The sequence below is a fragment of the Bos mutus genome, chromosome 10, assembly GCF_027580195.1.
Source record: "Bos mutus isolate GX-2022 chromosome 10, NWIPB_WYAK_1.1, whole genome shotgun sequence".
Taxonomy (NCBI): domain Eukaryota; kingdom Metazoa; phylum Chordata; class Mammalia; order Artiodactyla; family Bovidae; genus Bos; species Bos mutus.
In genome coordinates, this window is record NC_091626.1 from 24,291,288 (window position 1) to 24,313,806 (window position 22,519).

At 43.3% G+C, this 22,519-nt stretch overlaps 1 protein-coding gene across 6 annotated transcripts in view; it reads right to left on the minus strand.

The window, feature by feature from the left end:
• The window catches only part of DCAF4 (DDB1 and CUL4 associated factor 4), a 39,695-nt gene extending 37,131 nt beyond the window's left edge, over positions 1-2,564 (minus strand). For all 6 annotated transcript variants that reach the window (XR_011465603.1, XR_011465604.1, XM_070377593.1 and 3 more), the window contains exon 1: positions 2,414-2,564. The gene's annotated coding sequence lies outside the window, so the exon portion shown is untranslated. The remainder of the gene's footprint in view (positions 1-2,413) is intronic.
• Between the last annotated feature and the right edge of the window lie 19,955 nt (positions 2,565-22,519).

The following is a 22,519-nucleotide window of genomic DNA, read 5'->3' on the forward strand; positions in this document are numbered from 1 at the left end:
CCCTTGGACTGCAAGGAGATCCAACCAGTCCATTCTGAAGGAGATCAGCCCTGGGATTTCTTTGGAAGGAATGATGCTAAAGCTGAAACTCCAGTACTTTGGCCACCTCATGGGAAGAGTTGACTCATTGGAAAAGACTCTGATGCTGGGAGGGATTGGGGGCAGGAGGAGAAGGGGACGACAGAGGATGAGATGGCTGGATGGCATCACTGACTTGATGGACGTGAGTCTTGGTGAACTCCGGGATTTGGTGATGGACAGGGAGGCCTGGTGTGCTGCAATTCATGGGGTCGCAAAGAGTCGGACACGACTGAGTGACTGATCTGATCTGAGCTGCGCAGGTTTTTCAGGGTACCGCTTCCTTCCTCTTCCCCAGACACCATTCCAGGCCAGGTGGCCAAATCCCGAAGGTGCAGCCCGGAAAAGGCCAGGCCTGGGAATCTCAGACCTAACCAGGAAGCCTCTCTCCTGGCCTCTGTGCAAGGTGGCCCAGTCCTGCCAAAATTCAGCACGGGGCCAAGGCTCACTGCCCCGTCCTACCCAGCACGTGGCCCGCAGTGGCTTCCTTGGGGAGTGATGAAAATGTCCTGGAATAAGATGGTCGCAGGGCTTCCCAGGCGGCGCTAATGGTAAATAACCTATCTGCGAATGCAGGAGTCATAAGAGATCCAAGAGACATGGGGTTTGATCCTTGGTTCTGGAAGATCCCCTGGAGAAGGGCATGGCAATCCACTCCAGTATTCTTACCTGGAGAATTCCATGGGCAGCAGAGCCTGGTGGGCTAGAGTCTACAGGGTCATAAAGAGTCAGACACCATTTAGTGACTAACGCAGCACGCACACACGCAAGATGGTCAGATGACATTGGAAATATTGTACAAAACCTGCCAAACGGTGCATTATAAAAAGGCGAATTATATATATCCAAGTGAAAGTCGCTCAGTCATGTCCGACTCTTTGCGACCCTATGGACTATACAGACCGCGGAATTCTCCAGGTCAAAATACTGGAGTAGGTGAAAGTGAAAGTGAAGTTGCTCAGTTGTGTCCCACTCTTTGTGACCCCATGGACTATAGCTTACCAGGCTCCTCCGTCCATGGGATTTTCCAGGCAAGACTACTGGAGTGGGTTGCCATTGCCTTCCCCTTTTCCAGGGGATCTTCCCAACCCAGGGATCGAATCCAGGTCTCCCGCATTGCAGGTGGCTTCTTTACCAGCTGAGCCACCAGGGAAGCCCAAACAAACAAAAATTTTCCTGCTACAAAAGTACTATGACATTTATAAATGAGACATATCCTAAATATCCAGCGACAGATGAGTTAAGATTATAGAGGTTACTGGACTGCAGCGTGGGAAACGCTACCGCCACTGGCTTGAAAAGCCCCACATAAAATGACCTCTGCAGGGGGCTTGCCCTGCCCACCCTGAGTAGTATTTAAAACCACCTCACAAATGAAGGAAATCAAGGCTTTGAAGGCTAAATATGGTACCCAGAAAGACACAATGGGGTGGGGGTTAGGGGTTGGGGAAGGGATTCTACTCCTGCTGGTCCGCCTCAGGACACCACCTCAACTGCGATCTCCACGATTATTTAAAACTAGAGTTTGGGGTTTTGTAATTTTGTTTCGTCCTGGAAGCTGTGGCCTCAGTTTTCTTTCTTTAGAGCTGTTGGATTCAGAGGACAAGGTCTGTGGACCACCCCATGTCCGTCCAGGGGAAAGGGGAGGGGGTAGTCATAGTTTCTAAGGTCAACTGGGGTGACGACGAGGCTTCTTGGACATAGCTAGTGCTAGCTTCGTCGCTAAGGCACCTCGGTGCGGAAGTTAACTTCGGGAAGTGTGGTTTCACCCCGTGGCCCCACCGTTTGCTAGTGACCTCGGGTAAATGACAATTTCACTAGGGCTCGTTCTGCATCCGACAGAGGTACTGCCGCCGACCTCATGGGGTTAGTGTGCGGAAAGCTTCGATAATGCTTATAAAGCAGTTGGTAGTGCATAGCACTGTAGGTGCTTGCCTTAACTGCTATGCTGACCTGTCTGAAAGCCAACCACAATCTGAACTTCCAGGTAAAACCGCCACCAAGAGCCCGCAGTCCAGCCACTGGCAGCTATCGGGTGGCACTTTGACATCACAATTTAAAAGAACGCTCCATCGGGGCAGACACGGAGCGGCGAAACTCAGGGCCTTCCTCTCCCGTCTCTACGGCTGTAAATCGAACAGGACGAGCGAGCTCCACGCGCCCACAGACTCCACTCAACCAGAGTTAGCCCGCCCAGCCCCCTACCCACGCCGGGGTCCGCGCGGCTCCTCCTCCCCGCCCCTTTTCTTGGGCCTTGCCCCCCACCTCCTCTATCAGAGGAGCAGCAGCAGCCCCCTAACCGACGCCAACAGTACTCCAGTCAGCGCAGACTTACTCGATCAGAGGATTTTTTTCCGGCTCTCCCTCGGGCCCAGGGTCCACAGGTGCCGGGTGCGAAGCGTGGAAGACCCGGAAAGACCGAAGGGTAGCGTCTGCCACTTAGTTGCGTCCACTCTCGCGTTGTCGCAGCGGATAGGGAGATGGCAGCCGCCCCTCCTTTCTCATTGGACGCGTCTTCTGACGGGCTATGCCAATAAGGGTGGATCTTAGGGAGGGGCGGGGTTGAGGTCTCGGCTCCGCCCAGGCCTGGTGAAAAGGCAGCGAATCGGCGGCTGTATTCTTTGGGCTCCGCCCTTTGGGGCGGGGTCAATCATGTTTAGGGTGGAGACAGACGCGTTTTGGGGCTGGGCCTGGCCGGGCCGGGCTGGGCCAGAGGCGAGTTGAAACTTCCCAAGCTGTGGCTACCCCACCCAGCACCGGGTATTTTCTGTGTCCAACCCGGTTAATCCAGCCCAGGAAAGTCCTCTCGCTGCTTGGGACCCCCTCCTTTAAACTTACGGAGGAGGAAAGAGTCTGTTGTGGAAAGGGCGAAGGAGGGTCTGAGATGAGAGGAAAAAGGAACCGGTGATGAACTGGTGGTGACCTCTGGTAGCTTGAGACTACTGACCGTAGGTCTGCGTGGCTCCAAGCTGCAGAAGAGCGTGCCCTCAGATTCAGTTCGGGAGCTTCCGCTGTAGATCAAGTTCTATTTCCTTCTTGCTGTGTGACCTTGGGGAAGTCTCTTCCGTTTCTGTGACTTGATTTCTTCTGCTGAAACAAGGAAGTAGATCTAACGTTCTGATGTTCTCTCTAGTGGAAAGTTTGTTTATACAATGAATAGTTCCAGTATGGTCTCTCTGTGTGTGCCTGCTCCAGGTGTCAGCTGACATAAAAGATGGAAAATGGAATCCTGTGTAGGGCCCTTTACCAGAAGTGGCAGTTTGCTTTTTTTTTTCAGATTTGGTTTATCTTTATTGTAATTGAAATATAGTTGATTTACAATATTGTGTTAGTTTCTGGTGTACAGCAAAGTGATTCAATTTTGTGTATATATATATATATATATTTCTTTTCCATTATGGTTTGTTATGTGATATTGTCTACAGTTCCTGTGCTATACAGTAAGACCTTGTTGTTTATTCATTCTATATATATTCTGGAAACTGCAACCTCCCACTCCATGCCTCCCTCACTCCCCTTCCCCTTGGCAACTAACTACAGGTATGTTCTCTATGTACAAGTGACAGTTTTGTGAGGATAGCTGGGTTCAAATGGGCCAGGCTTGGTTGTTGCCACGAGCAGACCTGGCACACTATGTGCCCTGTTAACCCAGGGCCCTGTGAGTTGCTAGATCCCTTAGAAAATAGATTGTGGGGTTAATCAATTGTAGCCATGTGTGAAAGCATTTCAACAAATAACAAGGAAGGTAGGATTCTGCCTGTCAAGAATTTTATATAAGAAAGGGTATGAATGGGAAGAGATGATCAGAGTAAGGACAGAAGTCAGAATAAAGGACAGCTTCATGAAGCTTGAGCTGCCTGGAAGAGAAAACAGAAATTCTAAGCTGAACCAACAATCTGACTGGAAGCCTGTTCAGGGAGTAGTGAAGCATTCATTTTGACTGAAAGGGAGGGGAGTCTTGGAAGCTAAACTGGCAGAATAGGTTGGATCAAATGTCAAGGGTAAGGAGCTGGCAGAGGGAGCCTCTGTAGGTTTGAGAGGTAGGGAGTGACAAGATTAGAGCCGTGATTTGGGGAGATCATAGCTGTGGTTTGGGCAGCACTGTAGAGGAAACTGGAAAGGAAAGATGTGGAAGTCACCTGCGAGTCTCCGTAGAAGATGAGTCCCTGCAGAAGGTAGACAGACCTGAACCAGAGTGGTGGCAACTGGGATGGAAGGGAGGGGTAGAGTCAAGACAGATTTCAGAGGAGGGGGAATCAGTAAGATGTGAGGAACTCTGGGAAGAGTCAAATGGGATTCCAGGCGAAGAGCCAGGGTCACCAGAGGAAGTCAGAAGGAGTTGGCAATAACAAACATCCAGCCCCCAGGCTCTCTTGAATATTCACTGAAGGAACTGGAACAGGATGTGCCTTGGGGATCTAAGGTAGGCACACCAGAAAAAGGATAAAAAATATTTACAAATCAGTGCCCAAAGGAAGCTTGGCCTTGGGCAAGTCTTGGCATTTGTGAACTCTAATTTCCTCATAGGTAAAATGAGGATAATGATACCTGCTGAAGTTATTATTTTTTTTCATATATATATTATATATGTCTGTATATACACACACAGGATATTGAATGTATTTTTCCTGTGCTGTTACACCTGTGTGACCCCATGGACTATATAGTATAGTCCATGAAGTTCTCCAGGCCACAATACTGGAGTGGGTAGCCTTTCCCTTCTCCAGGGGATCTTCCCAATCCTGGGATCGAACCCAGGTCTCCTGTATTGCAGGCGGATTCCTTACCAGCTGAGCCACAAGGGAAACCCATATATATATATATATATATATATATCTGTGTATACACACACAGGATATTGAATATACTTTTTCTGTGCTATACAGTAGACCTTGTTTATCAAAAAGAGTGGCTGTGAGGAGAAAACCAGAAAGCACCTTACTGCTTGATCTGTAACTTCTATGGACTGAGCATCCTTTATTATGTGGATGACTTGATATGTGAATAGTGCATATTACTTATCAAAAGTAAGAATAATTCCTTTTTCTCATTTCCTCTCCAGAATTTGAAGCCAATGCAAATAAGTTTTTCTTTGAAGTGGCACCTAAAATGAGTCAGCATTAACTTTGACTACATTAAAAAAAAAAACAATACTTTTTGAGTCCTTCTCATATGTCACATATATAAGCCCTTTCCATATATTTGTTCTTTTAATTACCACAACCCTATGAGGCATGTACTATTAATATCACCACTTCATTGATGAATTGAGTCACAGAGAAGTTAGGTAACTTGCTCAAGCTGGTGAAAGGTTGAAGGCAGGAGGAGAAGGGGATGACAGAGGATGAGATGGTTGGATGGCATCCCTGACTCAGTGGACATGAGTTTGAGTGAGCTCCAGGAGATGGTGAAGGATAGGGAAGCCTGGCCTGCTGCAGTGCATGGACTCACAAAGAGTTGTACACGACTGAATAGCAACAACAACAAGCTGGTGAGTGGCACAATTTGTGCTCATAAGGCAAAAAGTATCATAATGAAAGTCTAAAAACATACTTCAATTTGGTATAAAATATTTACAACTCTTACCACAGAAAAGGCTAATTTTCCTAAAATATAAAGTGCTCCTACAAATAAACTCAATAGAAAAAGGTGCAGTGGCTATACCAACTATGCAGAAAAGGAGGTCAACATGAAAGGATGCTCAGCCTCACTCAAGGTAAGGAAAATAAAGTTGAAAACTCCTCTGACATACTCTTTTTCATAACCAGATAGGCAGAATCCAAATGTTAATACTCATTGAGGCTCCTGGGCTTCCCTCGTGGCTCAGCAGTAAAGCATTCGCCTGCAGTGTAGGAGATGGGGGTTTGATTCCTGGGTCGGGAAGATCCCCTGGAGGAGTACACGTCAATCTACTCCAGTATTCTTGCCTGAAAAATCACATGGACGGAGGAGCCTGGTGGGCTATGGTCTGTTGCTGCTGCTGCTGCTACTGCTAAGTCGCTTCAGCCGTGTCCGACTCTGTGTGACCCCATAGACGGCAGCCCACCAGGCTCCTCTGTCCCCGGGATTCTCCAGGCAAGAACACTGGAGTGGGTTGCCATTTCCTTCTCCAATGCATGAAAGTGAAAAGTGAAAGTGAAGTTGCTCAGTCGTGTCCGACTCTTCAAAACTCCATGGACTGTAGCCTACCAGGCTCCTCCGCCATGGGATTTTCCAGGCAAGAATACTGGAGTAGGTTGCCATTTCCTTCTCCTGGGCTATGGTCTATGGGGTCACAAAGAGTCAGACACGACTAAAGCGACTGAGCACAGCATAGCGTGGTGAGGCCCCCATGCAAGCTCTAAGGGAGACAACTTGGCAATGTATCAATATTTATCAAAATTAAAAACGCACATACTTTTGACCTAGCAGTTACACTACTAGGAATTCACCCTAAAAATACATTTGCTTATATGAAAAATAACTTAAGTACGTGAAATATTTTGTAATAGTGAAATTTTGGATGCCATCTTAGGGTCCGTTAGTAGTTTAAAAAGCAATGATTAAAAAAAAAAAAAGCAATGATACATTCATTCAGTGGAATACTGTGCACTTAAAAAAATAAAAGGAGTCTCTTTGTATGCTGAGGTAAAAGTATCTCCAAAATAGATTCTTGGTTAAAAAAGCAAGATGAAGAGCAGTATGTAAAGTATTATATAGGGTAAACAGTAGGTGTGTGTATGAATGTATATCTCCCTGGAATGATAATACTCATTACCTGTTGGGACCTGGGTGGTTAGGTGACAGGGATGGGAGAGAGTTTTCACCCTCTTGCACCTTTTGAATTTCGACTATTGGCTTATATTACTTATTAAAATATAAAATTTAAATATTAACTAAATCCACATGTTACACACGGCAACCAATTGCAGGAGTTGTTCATTTTAAGAAAGAGTGAAGTCGCTCAGTCATATCTGACTGTAGCCCACCAGGCTCCTCCGTCCACGGGATTCTCCAGGTGACATATAAATGTGTTCTGTAGGAACACTTGTCAAATCCCATCAGAGAGACACTAATCTAAAATGTAATCAATACAGGAGAAACATAATCAATGTGTCCACAGTATGATAACAATCCTCTCAGAGCCCAGAAGAAAGGATTCTTTTCATCAGAATTTGTCAGTGTTTATTCAGTATCAGGAGAAGGCAATGGCACCCACTCCAGTAGTCTTGCCTGGAAAATCCCATGGACAGAGAGGCCTGGAGTGCTGCAGTCCATGGGGTCCCTAGGAGTCGGACATGACTGAGCGACTTTACTTTCCCTTTTCACTTTCATGCATTGGAGAAGGAAATGGCAACCCACTCCAGTGTTCTTGCCTGGAGAATCCCAGGGATGGGGGAGCCTGGTGGGCTGCCGTCTATGGGGTCGCACAGAGTCGAACACGACTGAAGCGACTTAGCAGCAGCAGCAGCAGCATTCAGTATCCAAGGGATGTGAATGTCTTGGTCACTGGAAATCTCGATCCAGAGTAATTCTCCCATCCTTTTACTAATGTGAATTAAATATCCCACAAACTCTTCCAACCCCTTAGTATGACTACATGTTCACTGAACTGCCAATGACTGGTTCTACCACTTAGGACATGATTCTGGGAAGGAGAGAGCCCTGAGTAACAGGCAAGAATATTATGGGCACCTGGAAGTCATGTATCCTGGTAATAATTGACCTGTGGTTTTGGTATTCTTGGGTGGTCTGAAGCAGTTTCCAAGGGTCCAGCCCAAGTAACTGATAATATCAAATGCTGGAACCCACAAACTCGACTTACGGTACTGCTGGAATATGATGATGGAATTCCAGTTGGGCTATTTCAAATCCTAAAAGATAATGCTGTGAAAGTGCTACACTCTGTATGGCAGCAAATTTGGAAAACTCAGCAGTGGTCATAGGACTGGAAAAAGTCAGTTTTCATTCCAGTCCCAAAGAAAGGCAATGCCAAAGGAATGCTCAAACTACCGCACAATTTCACTCACCTCACGTGCTAGCAAAGTAATGCTCAAAATTCTCCAAGCCAGGCTTCAACAGTACGTGAACCATGAACTTCCAGACGTTCAAGCTGGTTTTAGAAAAGGCAGAGGAACCAGAGATCAAATCACCAACATCCGTTGGATCATTGAAAAAGCAAGAGAGTTCCAGAAAAACATCTATTTCTGCCTTATTAACTATGCCAAAGCCTTTGACTGTGTGGATCACAACAAATTGTGGAAAATTCTGAAAGAGATGGGAGTACCAGACCACCTGACCTGCCTCCTGAGAAATCTGTATGCAGGTCGAGAAGCAACAGTTCAAACTGGACATGGAACAACAGACTGGTTTCAAATCGGGAAAGAAATACGTCAAGGCTGTATATTGTCACCCTGCTTATTTAACTTATTTGCAGAGTACATCATGAGAAATGCTGGGCTGGAGGAAGCACAAGCTGGAATCAAGATTGCAGGGAGAAATATCAATCACCTCAGATATGCAGATGACACCACATTTATGGCAGAAAGTGAAGAATTAAAGAGCCTCTTGATGAAAGTGAAAGAGGAGAGTGAAAAAGTTGGCTTAAAGCTCAACATTCAGAAAACTAAGATCATGGCATCTGGCCCCATCACTTCATGGGGAATAGATAGGGAAAACAGTGACACACTTTATTTTTCTGGGCTCCAAAATCACTGCAGATGGTGACTGCAGCCATGAAATTAAAAAAAACACTTGCTTCTTGGAAGAAAAATTATTACCAACCTAGATAGCATATTAAAAAGCAGAGACATTACTTTCCCAACAAATGTCCATCTAGTCAAAGCTATGGTTTTTCCAGTAGTCACGTATGGATGTGAGAATTGGGCTATAAAGAAAGCCAAGCTCTGAACAATTGATGCTTTTGAACTGTGGTGTTGGAGAAGACTCGAGAGTCCCTTGGACTGCAAGGAGATCCAACCAGTCCATCCTAAAGGAAATCAGTCCTGAATATTCATTGAAAGGGCTGATGCTGAAGCTGAAACTCCAATACTTTGGCCACCTGATGGGAAGAACTGTCTCATTGGAAAAGACCCTGATGCTGGGAAAGATTGAAGGCAGGAGGAGAAGGGGGTGAAGGGGAAGAGGGTATCACCGACTAAATAGATATGAGTTTGAGTAAGCTCTGGGAGTTGGTGATGGACAGGGAGGCCTGGCGTGCTGCAGTCCATGGGGTCGCAAAGAGTCGGACACAACTGAGTGACTGAACTGGACTGAACTGAAAATGTTATTCTTAGCTAGTAGCATCAGCCTGACTAATTTAACAGTTCATAAAACATGCTTGATTCGGAAAATTTAAGAAACAGAGAAGCACAAAATAAAAAATACACCCAAATAATCTGTAATAAACTCATACCTCTCAAGAAACCACTGTTAATATTTGGATGTCTGTTTCTAAGCATGTATTTGTTGTCATTGTTTATATAGTTCATTAATTCTTCAACAAATATTTATTGGGACCTTGGAATGCCATGCCTATGCTAGGTGCTAGGAGTATAGTTGTGTTTTTTTAATAATTTAAAAAAATTTTGAAACAGTTACAAACTAAAGATTCAACCAGTCAATCCTAAAGGAAATCAACCCTGAATATTCAGTGGAAGGATTGATGCTGAAGCTGAAGCTCCAATACTTTGGCCACCTGATCTGAAGAGCCCATAAATTCGAAAATACTCTGATGCTGGGAAAGATTGAAGGCAGGAGGAGAAGGGGGCAACAGAGGATGAGATGGTTGTATGCCATCACTGACTCAATGGATATGAGTTTTTTTTTTTTTTTTGGCGATGGATTTATTAGAAATCATTGAATTGTACATTTGAAGCAGCTGAATTTTATGGTGTGAAAATTATACCACAATAAAGTGAAAGTTAAGTTGCTCAATGGTGTCCGACTCTGCGACCTCATGGACGCAGGCCACTCCGTCCATGGGATTTTCTAGGCAAGAGTACTGGAGTGGGTTGCTATTTCCTTCTCCAGGGTGGATATGAGTTTAAGCAAGCTCTGGGAGATAGTGAAGGACAGGGAAGCCTGGCATGCTGCAGTCTATGGGGTCGGAAAGAGCTGGACACGCCTGAGTGACTGAACAACAACAAACTAAAAGAAAATTCCAACCAGTACAGAGACTTTTCACAGTGGACTACTCTTAGTTGTGTTTTTTCAAATGAGGATGTTCTCCTACATACTCCGTCAAATTCAGGAAATTAACATTTTTATACCACTACCATCTAATCCTTGGTCCCACTCAGTTATCACCTATTGTCTCAATACTTTCCTTTATGGCAAAAATATCAATTCAGAATCACATGTGTTTAGTTATATCTGTTAAGTCTTCTTCAGTCTTTAATTTTAATAACCTTGACACTTTTGAATATTATAGTCCAGTTAATTTGTAGAATATCCTTTAGTTTGGGTCCTCAATTTGGTTTTGTCTTATGTTTTCCATGATTGGCTCCAGATTGTATCTTTAATAGGAAAGTCAGAGAAGTGACAGCATTCTTCTTACTGCTTCCTATCAGAAGGCACATGATTTTGGTTGGTCCCATTATAGATGACGATGTTAATTTTCACTTCTTGATTAAGGGTGACAGCAGGCAGGCTTCTCCTATGTAAAGTCACTCTTTTAAAATTTAAAAATAAAAAAAAAAAAAAAAACTTAAGTCATAGAGGCTCACAGGAATTTGCAGAAATAGTCCAGAGAGGTCCCTGTACCTTTCATATAACTACCTGTGGTAATATCTCATATAACCATGGTACAAAATCACTCTTTATTTTTTTGTAATTTTGTTAGTATTTACGAGTCTATGTAAATATCCTATTCTTTATCAAACATTTAATTAATTAACCTATTTATGGGCTTATGGTTTCCTATGTTTTTCAGTGGGCTAAATCCATCCTTATCATTATTTATTTTGATGCTCAAATAGCCCCAGATTTGCTCTTCCTAACTACTTCTGTGTCCTTTTTACTTGCCTCATCATTCGTTGATCATTCTCTTCTGGAAAAAAAGATATTCCAGGCTCATCTTGTTCTTTTTCTGCCCAAGCCTGAAATGAGTCATTTACCTAAGGTGTCCCAGTCTCACTTAGTGGAAATTGGTATTTAGAAGCCAAGATTTGAGTGCTAAGTGCACTCATTGCTGTTAGGGTATCCCTGTTCCAAGTATACTGCAACTTAGGGTTAAAGTTGGAAATATATACCCACACACTGTCACATACAACACAAACACACGTACACATTTACATCTATATTAACCCTATCTTGATAACCATGAGTTCACGCCAATACCTTCAATTCCAATCCATCACCATGCGGGCTCATTCAAGTTTTTTCTCTTTCTATATTTGTATCTCCCTTCCCCAACAGTAAAATTAACATTATCTTTTTTTTTTAATTTACTTATTTGAACAATCCCTCTGTATGTGGTCATTCATATAAGAGTCTCTAACCACTGTCCTCTCCCCACTGCAGATGTCCTTCTAACCCCACATGGGTTCTGAGAATCTGTGCTGGGTCATACTCTCCACCCCCCACAAAGAGGATGCCAGCACTCCATGTGAAAATGTAGTTTTGGAGAGACAAAAATCCTTCCTTTCTTTCAAGGAGTTTACATTCTAATGGTGGGGGAAGGGGAACAAAGAAATAAAAGATAAAACATGGGGTAATAAGTGCAATAAAAAACAACAATAGGATAATGTGATAAGAAGTGACTGAGGTGCTATTGTGGGTTGGTGGTGCTGATTATTCTCTTCATGCACTCCCCCAATCCTTTTCTGGCTCTGTGCACGTCTACAAAATGTTTTATGTTGGCTCCTCTGTGACTTCCTTCCTTTTTTCCCCCTTCTTTTTGGCCACTCTGTGTGGTGTGTGGAACTTCCCTGACGGGATCAAGCCTGGTTCCCTGCAGTGGGAACACAAGAGTCTTAACCACTGGACCACCAGGGAAGCTCTGCAGCCCGCTTTCTGACTGAATTCAACCAGTAGGAGACTGGGGGAGTGGGAGGAGAGAGAATCCCTTGCCTGCTTTGGGATGTATTTTCTGGCAGTGGCCCCTCCCCTGGCTCCAGTGCTTATCAGGCTCCCCAAATTCCATTTCTCCTCCTTGTCCCTTCAAGGCCCTTGGTGGTAATAACTTCTTTCTGTTACTAGCTCGTGGGTGCCCCATTGGTCTTTCTTGTCTCTTTTTATCCTGCTTACACCTTTGTTAATAATATCTTCATTAAACTCCCTTGGATCATTGAGTTGGAGTCTATTTCAGGAAAAGGCTCTTTCAGGAAATGACTCTTTTTGTTTAAACAATATGCTTAATCATTTTTCAGGTCAATACATATTCTTATACTATATGATTTTCAAAAACTCAATTTGATCAGTTAAAAAGGAAAACATTAGCCAGGCTTGTCCTTCTGGAATTGTGTGCAAAGTGAAATCCCTCCTTGTCCTGCACCTAACCTGAGATCTGAGAAGCTTGAGTTGTGCTTTCAAGGAGGCAGCATTGATCTTGGAGAGGCAGCAGTGATTGGTGGCGTGAAGTGAGCTGTTAATTCCCTGCCCAGGAATTGAACCTGGGTATGCCGGAGAAGGCAATGGCACCCCACTCCAGTACTCTTGCCTGGAAAATCCCATGGATGGAGGAGCCTGGTGGGCTGCAGTCCATGGGGTTGCTAAGAGTCGGGCAGGACTCAGCGACTTCACTTTCACTTTTCACTTCCCTGCATTGGAGAAGGCAATGGCAACCCACTCCAGTGTTCTTGCCTGGAGAATCCCAGGGACGGGGGAGCCTCGTGGGCTGCCGTCTATGGGGTCGAACAGAGTCGGACACGACTGAAGCGACTTAGCAGCAGCAGCAGCATGCTGGATGAAAACCAGGAATCTAGTCACCAGACCAGAAAGGGTTAGAGGCTAGAGGTTAGAAGCTATTTTCCCTTGGCTCTTGCCCCTAGTGAAAAATGCATTTCTCATGGAGACAAAAACTATAAAAGCAGGTACATAGTTTATTATTAGAGATATAGCACAACAAGTGGGAAAGCACACAGAGAAACCTTTACGCTAGAAGAGAGGCAGAGAACACACCTGGAGAGAAAGACATGGGCACCCTCCTTAAAGAGGAGGAGCACAGGAAAGAGGTGGTTAAATCATTTACATAGGGCAGTTCTTCCAGGTCTTTGTCTTCCTTCTGGCCAATCACCTTGTTTCATCCCCCTTGTTAATTCGTTTCAGGACCTTCCCCATAGATGTGCACGCATCTCTCAGCCAATATGGATCACGACGCAAAGGCATCTGGGAGAAGCAAGATTGATAGTGGCCTGGCATTGGCCCCTGACTTTTGACCTCTGAGGAGTCTTTCTGTGCATGTGTAGTGTTTCCCTTGCCGCAAGGAGGGGTAATATGTGATCTCTTGATCCTTTACTCAAACAAGGTTTAACCCCTCTCTGTTTCTGTCATGACTATTATCTTAAGGGGTCTTCCCTGGTGACTCAGATGGTAAAGCGTTTGCTTGCAGTGCAGGGGATCCAGGTTCGGTCCCTGGGTCGGGAAGAACCCCTGGAGAAGAAAATGGCAACCCACTCCAGCATTCTTGCCTGGAAAATCCCATGGTTGGAGGGGGCTGATAGGTTACAGTCCATGGGGTCTCAAAGAGTTGGACACAACTAAGCGACTTCACTTTCTTTTTTCATTATCTTAAGGTGTCCACAAAGAGACAAAGCCTGGCTATTTACCTTGTTTCTGTTATTACTTCCATTTAGGGGGGCAAACAGGAGGCTGATTGTAAATGCCTCACCTGGAGCCACCTATCTCTGTTTCAGGAAATGCAAGCACGATGCTAGTTTTAAGTGTCCACCTGGAGCCCATTTGTAAACAGGAGGCCGGTTGTAAATGCCTAGCCTGGGGCCTGTGTGTTTCATGCTCAGTATGCCGAATGTTGTGACTCTACACCCTCATGGCATCCAGATTAGCCCAGAAATGCCTTTTTTGGCCTCTTTCGGATACAAAGAGTATTTTCTTCATCAGGATTCATCCTCAGTTGTGCATTTCTTAGTCCCTGCCCACCTAAAGAGGGTTCTCAGCCATTAGGCATCAACAGAGCCCTTTCTGGGGTATGCAGGTCGTTGCAGGAGCCTACTTCTTTTATTACCGTGTCTCCTTAGTGCTGGGCTTCCCTGGTGGCTCAGATGGTAAAGAAGCTGTCTGAAATGCGGGAGACTGGGTTCAGTCTCTGGGTCGGGAAGATCCCCGGAGAAGGAAATGGTAACCCACTACAATATTCTTGCCTGATAAATTCCATGGGCAGAGGAGCCTGATGGGCATCAGTCCATGGGATGGCAAAGAGTGGGACATGACTGAAAGACTAGCACTTTCGTTTTTTTCACTTAGGGGCAAGGACTGTGGTTCCATTCGGAGGATTCTGCAAATAATTAAAACCCCACCCCCATCCCTCAGGAAACATTTGCAGGCCTGGAGGTCTTCCCAGGATGGTCTACAATGGAAGTGAGAAAGTGCTTACCGGAAGAGTACCTTGCTAGAGCTTCCATGTGGTTAGTCGCTCAGTTGTGTCTGACTCTACAACCCCATGTTCTGTAGCCCGCCTGGCTGCTCTGTCCATGGGATTCTCCAGGCAAGAATATTGGAATGGGTTGCCATGCCCTCCTCCAAGGGATCTTCCCAACCCAGGGATTGAACCCAGGTCTCCCGCATTGCAGGTGGATTCTTTACCGTCTGAGCCACCAGGGAAGCCCAGAGCTTCTGTGAGCATAATTCAAATATTTCCTCAGCAAGATGGAAGACCATTAAAGGAATTTGCATTGTTTCCCGTGATTGGCTTTATCAGTGTCAACAGCTTTATAGAAGTAGGAAGCTGTAGATTGAGAGAAGGAAAAAAATATCCTGCAGAATAAGAGCAGGAAAAAAAAAGATTCATGCATGTAATTGTTCCAAATTTAATGCCTCCCTGGTAAATTCTGCATTTGAGTTTCTGTTTAGCACTGATAGGAGGATTGCCTTTAGGGGACAGGAGGAAGGGAGTAGGGAAGAATTCTGCTTCCATTTAGATTTAGGGAACTACAGTGGACTTGAAGCAGAACTGAATCCATCAAGAAACCCACGTGTACTTGTACGTGGGGAGGCTTTTTACAAATCTGCTGGGAATGTTATTCCTGATCCCAGGAGAGGAATCTGTGGTGTTTCTGTTGTATTTTCTAGAATCATATATACAGACAGTCAAGTAAACCAAGAAGGCTAAAGTATGGAGCCTCTTCAACCACAAATAGCGTCCTCTCCCTCTCTCTCAGATGAATCAACACTGAAAGCTACATGCTCTCACAAAATTCATTTCTTCCTTGTTTTGTCCCAAATTTAACTATCTAGTCCTCTGTTAAGCATTAAAAGAGGTAATTTGAGGTACTGTGATCCCACTTTTCCAGTTCAGAGAAATACTACACTCTGGATAAAGAAGAAAACATTTGAAGGTGTTTTGTATATTGGAAGGAAGACACTTTTTTTTTTGGCCTCACCTCGTGGCATGCAGAGCTCCCCCGATCAGGAATCAAACCCAGGCCCCGTGTAGTGGAAACTTAACCCCTGGACCACCAGGGAAGTTAACACACCTTATGAATAATGTTGCTTATTACTGTTAATGATCATCTCAAATGCGGTCTAGAGTGTAAGACTGTGCCATGGAGTCAGTCAGCCTGTGTTCAAATTCCTGTTCCTTTCCTATTTAGCTGTAGGATCTTGGGCATGTTGCTTAACCTCTCTGAGCCTGTTTCCCCAAGTGAAAAGTGATGATACTAAGGCTATCCATCTCCACATGAAGATTAAATACATGTGGATTTTACAAAGCACTTAGAAGAGTGCTTGACCCACCGTGAGCACCTGAGAACTCAGCGAAACAGAACCTCTAAAGTTGCACTGTGATCGTCTTCCACACAGTGGGCATCCCAGAAGCTCAACTGCACTCTCTTAAGAGAGCGGGGAGAATCGCAAAGGGTGGTTTCAAGGCTTCCTTTTTCCCATTCTGAGGCATAAGTGTGATTTTCCACCCTCACATCTGAAGTGATAGCTCCTTCAAACGAGGCTAAGCGTCAGCCATGGTAGGTTTTGTGACAGAAGCTTTAACCACTTCATTTTACAGTGGAGGCTTCCGCAGAACAAGCTTCTCTCTATAAATGGCTTCCTCTCACTGCACCTTTGTGGACGGGGTCTCATGGTGGGTCGGCTCATTTGCTGGAGCTAAATAAACATTCGTTCCCACTAGCCCCACGGTGCTAGTGCTGCTAGTAATGAGCGGGAGCATTGCCCACTGCTGCCGATGCCATTAGGGACGCCCTGGTAGAGTTGTGTTGATTGCCGGGGGGGGGGAGGGGGGGGTGTCAGAGGCAGAGAAAGCACAGCTGGGCTTTCCGCCCCCAGCAGATCTTGTCGTGCAAGCAGCCAGAGCAATCATTGTTAGACTAGTGAAGTCAGGACGTAAATTCTAAGGGGAATAAAAATGGGTGAGATAAAGGCTTTGAGGTCTGTGATTTAGAGTCGTTTTTCAGGTTTCTGAGATGTTGAATAAATTAAGGTAATATGACAATGCAATTGAAAGGACACTTCGTAAGGGAGTAACAGCTTGAGCAACTCTGTATTAAGGAACGATCTCTGGGTTGGTTTCGTTGTCAGAGTTTGCACTTTCTGGCCGAAGCCTACACTCTCCATGCTCAGTAAATATGCGTTTTAAGTGCTGAGCTGTGGGGGAAGTCTTCAGAATGAATAGGGCCCATGGCAGTGCAATATGCATAGCATAAGTGTGACAAAATCCACTGGTCCCTGGACTATAAGACCGAAGCAGCCTCTGCAGATACTCTGAGCTTGTGCATGGCCATCTGGTCGGCGAGAATGCTGAACTGATACCAACATGAGATTGTTGTAGGAATAGGTGATTCTCAGAATTTAAGGTAGGCTGGGCTATCCAATGCAAAGTGTTTGTAGGTGCTGATTTTAGAAGAGGATATTTTTGGCTAGGTGGACTGAGATTTGCAGATAGATGGATGTCCTAGTTACTCTTCTTTATGCAAAGCACCAGAAAGCCAGTCAGGCTAGCACAAGCCAGAGCAGAATTTAGCAGAAGGATTTTGGGGTATGTCATGGTGTCTAAACCAACCTTCCTTCTCTGGTAGCTCAGTAAGTAAAGAATCTGCCTGCAATTCAGGAGACCAGCTTCCATCCCAGGGTCAGGAAGATCCCCTGGAGAAGGAAATGGCAACCCACTCAAGTATTCTTGCCTGGAAAATCTCATGGACAGGGGAGCCTGGCAGGTAACAGATCATGGGGTTGCAAGAGTCAGACATGACTTAGTGACTAAACCACTACTAAGGTGTCTAAGGGAAGGTGGCACTGGAATTAGGAATCAGGAACCCAGGTGATTTTTATCTTTGCCTTTTGAAAGCTACGTGAACTCTCATCTCTGCTTCTCTCTGCACATCTGATTCTTGTCCTTGACATAAATCTCTGCAGCCTGGTACCTACCCTGATAAGCAATAAAGTTAAATATAAAAGGTCTAATAATGTTTTAGAAATGAGGAGATATAACTAAACAAATATAAGGAAAAGAGGCCTCTGACAAAGAAAAAAAAAGAAAAAGGTAGAACCCAGAGTTCAAGAAAAATGAAGAAAGATTCAGATTTCCTTGGCATCAATTGGCATCACTAGGAGGGAAGAAACGTCCAGGTCCCCCAGCGATAATACCATGAGAGTGGAGGGAGCCAGGACTGTCAAACTGTTCTGAGTGAGGCACCAGGCAGGAACCTGGTGGAGTCAAAAGGGAGCTGAAGGAAGAGAGACTCTTATATTGTATAATTGCTGAAATCAGGTCTGTGTGTTTGAGAATTTTTTGACTGTCCTGCTGACTCAGGTCTAGGCAATATGGGTAATAAATTGGACATGTCCTTGCCAACCTAGTTTTATAGTTGGTATTGCTACTAGAGAAAGCTGGCCTAGAAAAGGTGAAAAATACTCTGTAAAAATGAAGGTTACTTCACTGGTGATCCAGTGACTAAGACTCCACACTTCCAATGCAGGTTATGAAAAACAGAGTTTCATCCCTGAATCAGGAAACTAGATTCCATGTGTGCAACTAAAGATCCTGTGTGCTACAACTAAGACCCAACAAATATTGAGTATAGTTCCCTATGTTATACAGTAGGTCCTTATTGGTTAGTTTATATTTTTCAGTGTGTATATGTTAATCCTAGACTTCTAACTTATCCTTCCCTTGCCCCTTTGGTAACCATACATTTCTTTTCTATGTCTGTGGTCTATTTCTGCCTTGTGTCTTCTTTTGAAAATTTTAAAAGATTTTAAAATTATTTTTTAACTGAAGCATAGTTGCTTTAAGTATCTTCTTTTTTTAGATTCCACGTATTGCAATAGAATGTAAGTGATAACATATGATATGCTATTTGTCTTTGGCTTAACTTGATGTGATAATCTCTAGGTTCATCCATGTTGCTGCAATGACATTATTTCATTCTTTTTTATGGGTAAGCAATATTCTGTTGTGTATGCATACCGCATCTTTATCCATTCAGCGGTGGATGGACGTTTAGATTTCTTTATGTCTTGGCTATTGTAAATAGTGCTGCTATCAACACTGGGGTACATGTATGTTTTCAAATTATAGCTTTCTCTGGATATGTGCCCAGGAATGGGATTGTTGGATCATGTGGTAGCTCTACTTTTAGCATTTTAAGGAGCCTCCATACTGTTTTCCATAGTGGCTATACTAATTTACATTCCTGCCAAGAGTGTAGGAGGGTTGCTTTCCCTTTACACTTTCTCCAGCATTTATTATTTGTAGACTTTTTGATGATGTTAATTCTGACCAGAGTGGGGTGATACCTCATTGTACTTTTGATTTGCATTTTAGAGGGTAAAAGTTTGATGAAGTAAGGATATGTAGATAATTTCAAGATATTGCCTAGAAATACTTATTAATTACGAAGTGGGAAAGGGTGATTTATACAGTGGAGAAACCTGACAGATACCACCTTAGTCAAGTGACCAAAGTTAGTATCACCTGTCATGACACAAATTTAGATTGGGTCCCATCTGATAATACGCAGTGAGAAGAACACAGCGTTACTTTTGTAGTATTCCTGACCAAAACACATCACTTGAAACTATTCATGAGAAAACACCAGATAACGGAATGACGGACATTCTACAAAATAACTATCCTGTAATCTTCAAAAGTTTCAAGGTTATAAAACATAAGGGAAGTCTGAGGAACTATTCCAGGTTGAAAGAGCCTAAAGAGATGATAGTTTTATGCAACATGTCACCTGAATTGAATCTTCTAGTTTTCTAAAGGGTATTATTGAAACAATTAGCAAAACTTGGAATGGGTCTTTATATTAGATGGTGATAATGTGTAACGTTAATTTTCTGATTGTATTTTGGTTACGTATGGGGAATGTCCTTGTTTGTAAGTATTATACCACCAAGTGTTCAAGTGTGTTGGGGCATCCCATTGGCAACTTATTTGGAAATGGTCAGGAAAACAAAAGGTTCTTTGTCTTAGTTTTACAAATTTCTTTGCATTTAAAATTATTTCTAAGTTACAAAATTATCTACACAATGGAGTATTACTCAGCCATTAAAAGAATACATTTGAATCAGTTCTAATGAGGTGGATGAAACTGGAGCCTATTTTACAGAGTGAAGCAAGCCAGAAAGAAAAACACCAATACAGTATACTAACGCATATATATGGAATTTAGAAAGATGGTAACAATAACCCAGTATACGAGACAGCAGAGGAGACACTGATGTATAAAACAGTCTTTTGGACTCTGTGGGAGAGGGTAGGATGATTTGGGAGAATGGCATTGAAACATGTATAATATCATATATGAAACGAGTAGCCAGTCCAGGTTTGATGCACAATATTGGATGCTTGGGGCTGGTGCACTGGGACGACCCAGAGGGATGGTACAGGGAGGGAGGAAGGAGGAGGGTTCAGGATGGGGAACACGTGTATACCTGTGGCGGATTCATGTTGATATATGGCAAAACCAATATAATATTGTAAAGTTAAAAAACTATAAAAAAATTATCTGGACAAAAACTGCAGGGAAAATAAAGATATTTTATTGGCCAAACAAAAACAGAGTTCACTATCATCAAGCCCACTAAAATTTTAGAATTCTCAAGAAGTTTTTCTTTTCCAGGTAAGATGAAAAAGATCTCAGGTGAAAGGTTAGAAATACATTAATGAATAAAACACGAACAAAGGGATAAATAGGAGATAAATGGGTAATTAGATAGGATAAATGGGTAATCTAGGAGAATATCAATTGTAGAATTTCAAAGTAAAACACATGACAACAATAACAGATAAACTGGAGGAAGATATGTGGAATTAAATGTTCTAAAAATTTACTGAATTTTCTGGAAGATTAAACTGGTTATATTAGATTTTGGTAAGTCATGAGTGTATAATTTTTAATGTACACACTAAATGTAAAAGAACAGAAAAATAATATAGAACTTCAAAGTATGTAAGAAAATAAAATGATAAAAAATACTCAGTCTGGCTTCCCTGATGGGTCAGTGGTAAAGAATCCACCTGCCTATGACCCAGCAATCCCACTGCTGGGCATACACACTGAGGAAACCAGAACTGAAAGAGACACGTGTACCCCACTATTCATCGCAGCACTGTTTATAATAGCCAGGACATGGAAGCAACCTTGATATCCATCAGCAGATGAATGGATAAGAAAGCTGTGGTACATACACCCAATGGAGTATTACTCAGCCATTAAAAAGAATGCATTTGGATCAGTTCTAATGAGGTGGATGAAACTGGAGCCTATTTTACAGAGTGAAGTAAGCCAGAAAGAAAAACACCAATACAGTATACTAATGCATATATATGGAATTTAGAAAGATGGTAACGATAACCCTGTATACGAGACAGCAAAAGAGACACTGATGTATAGAACAGTCTTTTGGACTCTGAGGGAGAGGGAGAGGGTGGGATGATTTGAGAGAATGGCATTGAAACATGTATAATATCATATATGAAACAAGTGACCAGTCCAGGTTCGATGCATGATACTGGATGCTTGGGGCTGGTGCACTGGGATGACCCAGAGGGATGGTACGGGGAGGGGAGAAGGAGGAGGGTTCAGGATGGGGAACACATGTATACCTGTGGCAGATTCATGTTGATATATGGCAAAACTGATACAATATTGTAAAGTTAAAAAAAAAAAAGAATCCACCTGCCAATGCAGGAGACATGGGCTCAATCCCTGATCCGGGAAGATCCCACATGCCCAGAGCAACTAGGCCTGTGTGCCACAATTATTGAGACTGTGCTCTTGAGCCCGGAAATTACAGCTTCTGAGACTGCATGCCCTAGAGCTCGTGCCCTGCAACTAGAGAAACCGCCACAAAAAGAGAAGCCTGTGTACCACAACAGCTAGAGAGTAGCCCTTGCTTGCTGCAACTAGAGAAAAGCCCACGCAGCAACAAAGAACCAGCACAGCCATAATAAATATATATTATAAATAAATAAAATTCTCAGTCAATCCAAAAGAAGGCAAAAAAAAAAAGGAGAGAAAAAGGAACATAAAACATATGAAACAAGAATCAAGCACATAATATTTAATCCAAATATATCAGCATTTACATTAATTGTATATGGAGTATATTATTGTAAACATATTACAATAATATATTTGTATACATATTAATTGTATATGTATAATTTACAATTATATTAATTTCAAATACCTCAGTTAAAAGACAAAGATTATCAGACTGGATAAAAAACAAATAAAACCCAACTATCCACTATTTACAAGAGCCACTTAAAAACCTAAGGATACAAAAAAATCTGAGAAGCAAAGGAGAGTAAAATAATATCTTGTTAAATAGAAGAGACAGCTGTGTGGCTGCGTATTGAACAACATAGATTTATTTTAAGGCAAAAAGCATAACTAGAAATAAAATGGTCACTTCATGATGATTACTGGCTCAGTTCACTAGGGTGATACGATAAATCTACCTTGAATATATTAACATATGTTAAAAAGTTGACAGAACTAACAAGGACAAACTAGCAAATCCATAATAACAGGCTATTTTAATGCATCAGTTCAGTTCAGTCGCTCAGTTGCATCCGACTTTTGTGACCCCATGGACTGCAGCACGCCAGGCCTCCCTGTCCATTGCCAACTCCTGGAGTTTACTCAAACTCATGTCCATTGAGTCGCTGATGCCATCCAACCATCTCATCCTCTGTTGTCCCCTTCTCCCACCTTCAATCTTTCCCAGCATCAGGGTCTTTTCAAATGAGTCAATTCTTCGCATCAGGTGGCCAAAGTATTGGAGTTTCAGCTTCACCATCAGTCCTTCCAATGAA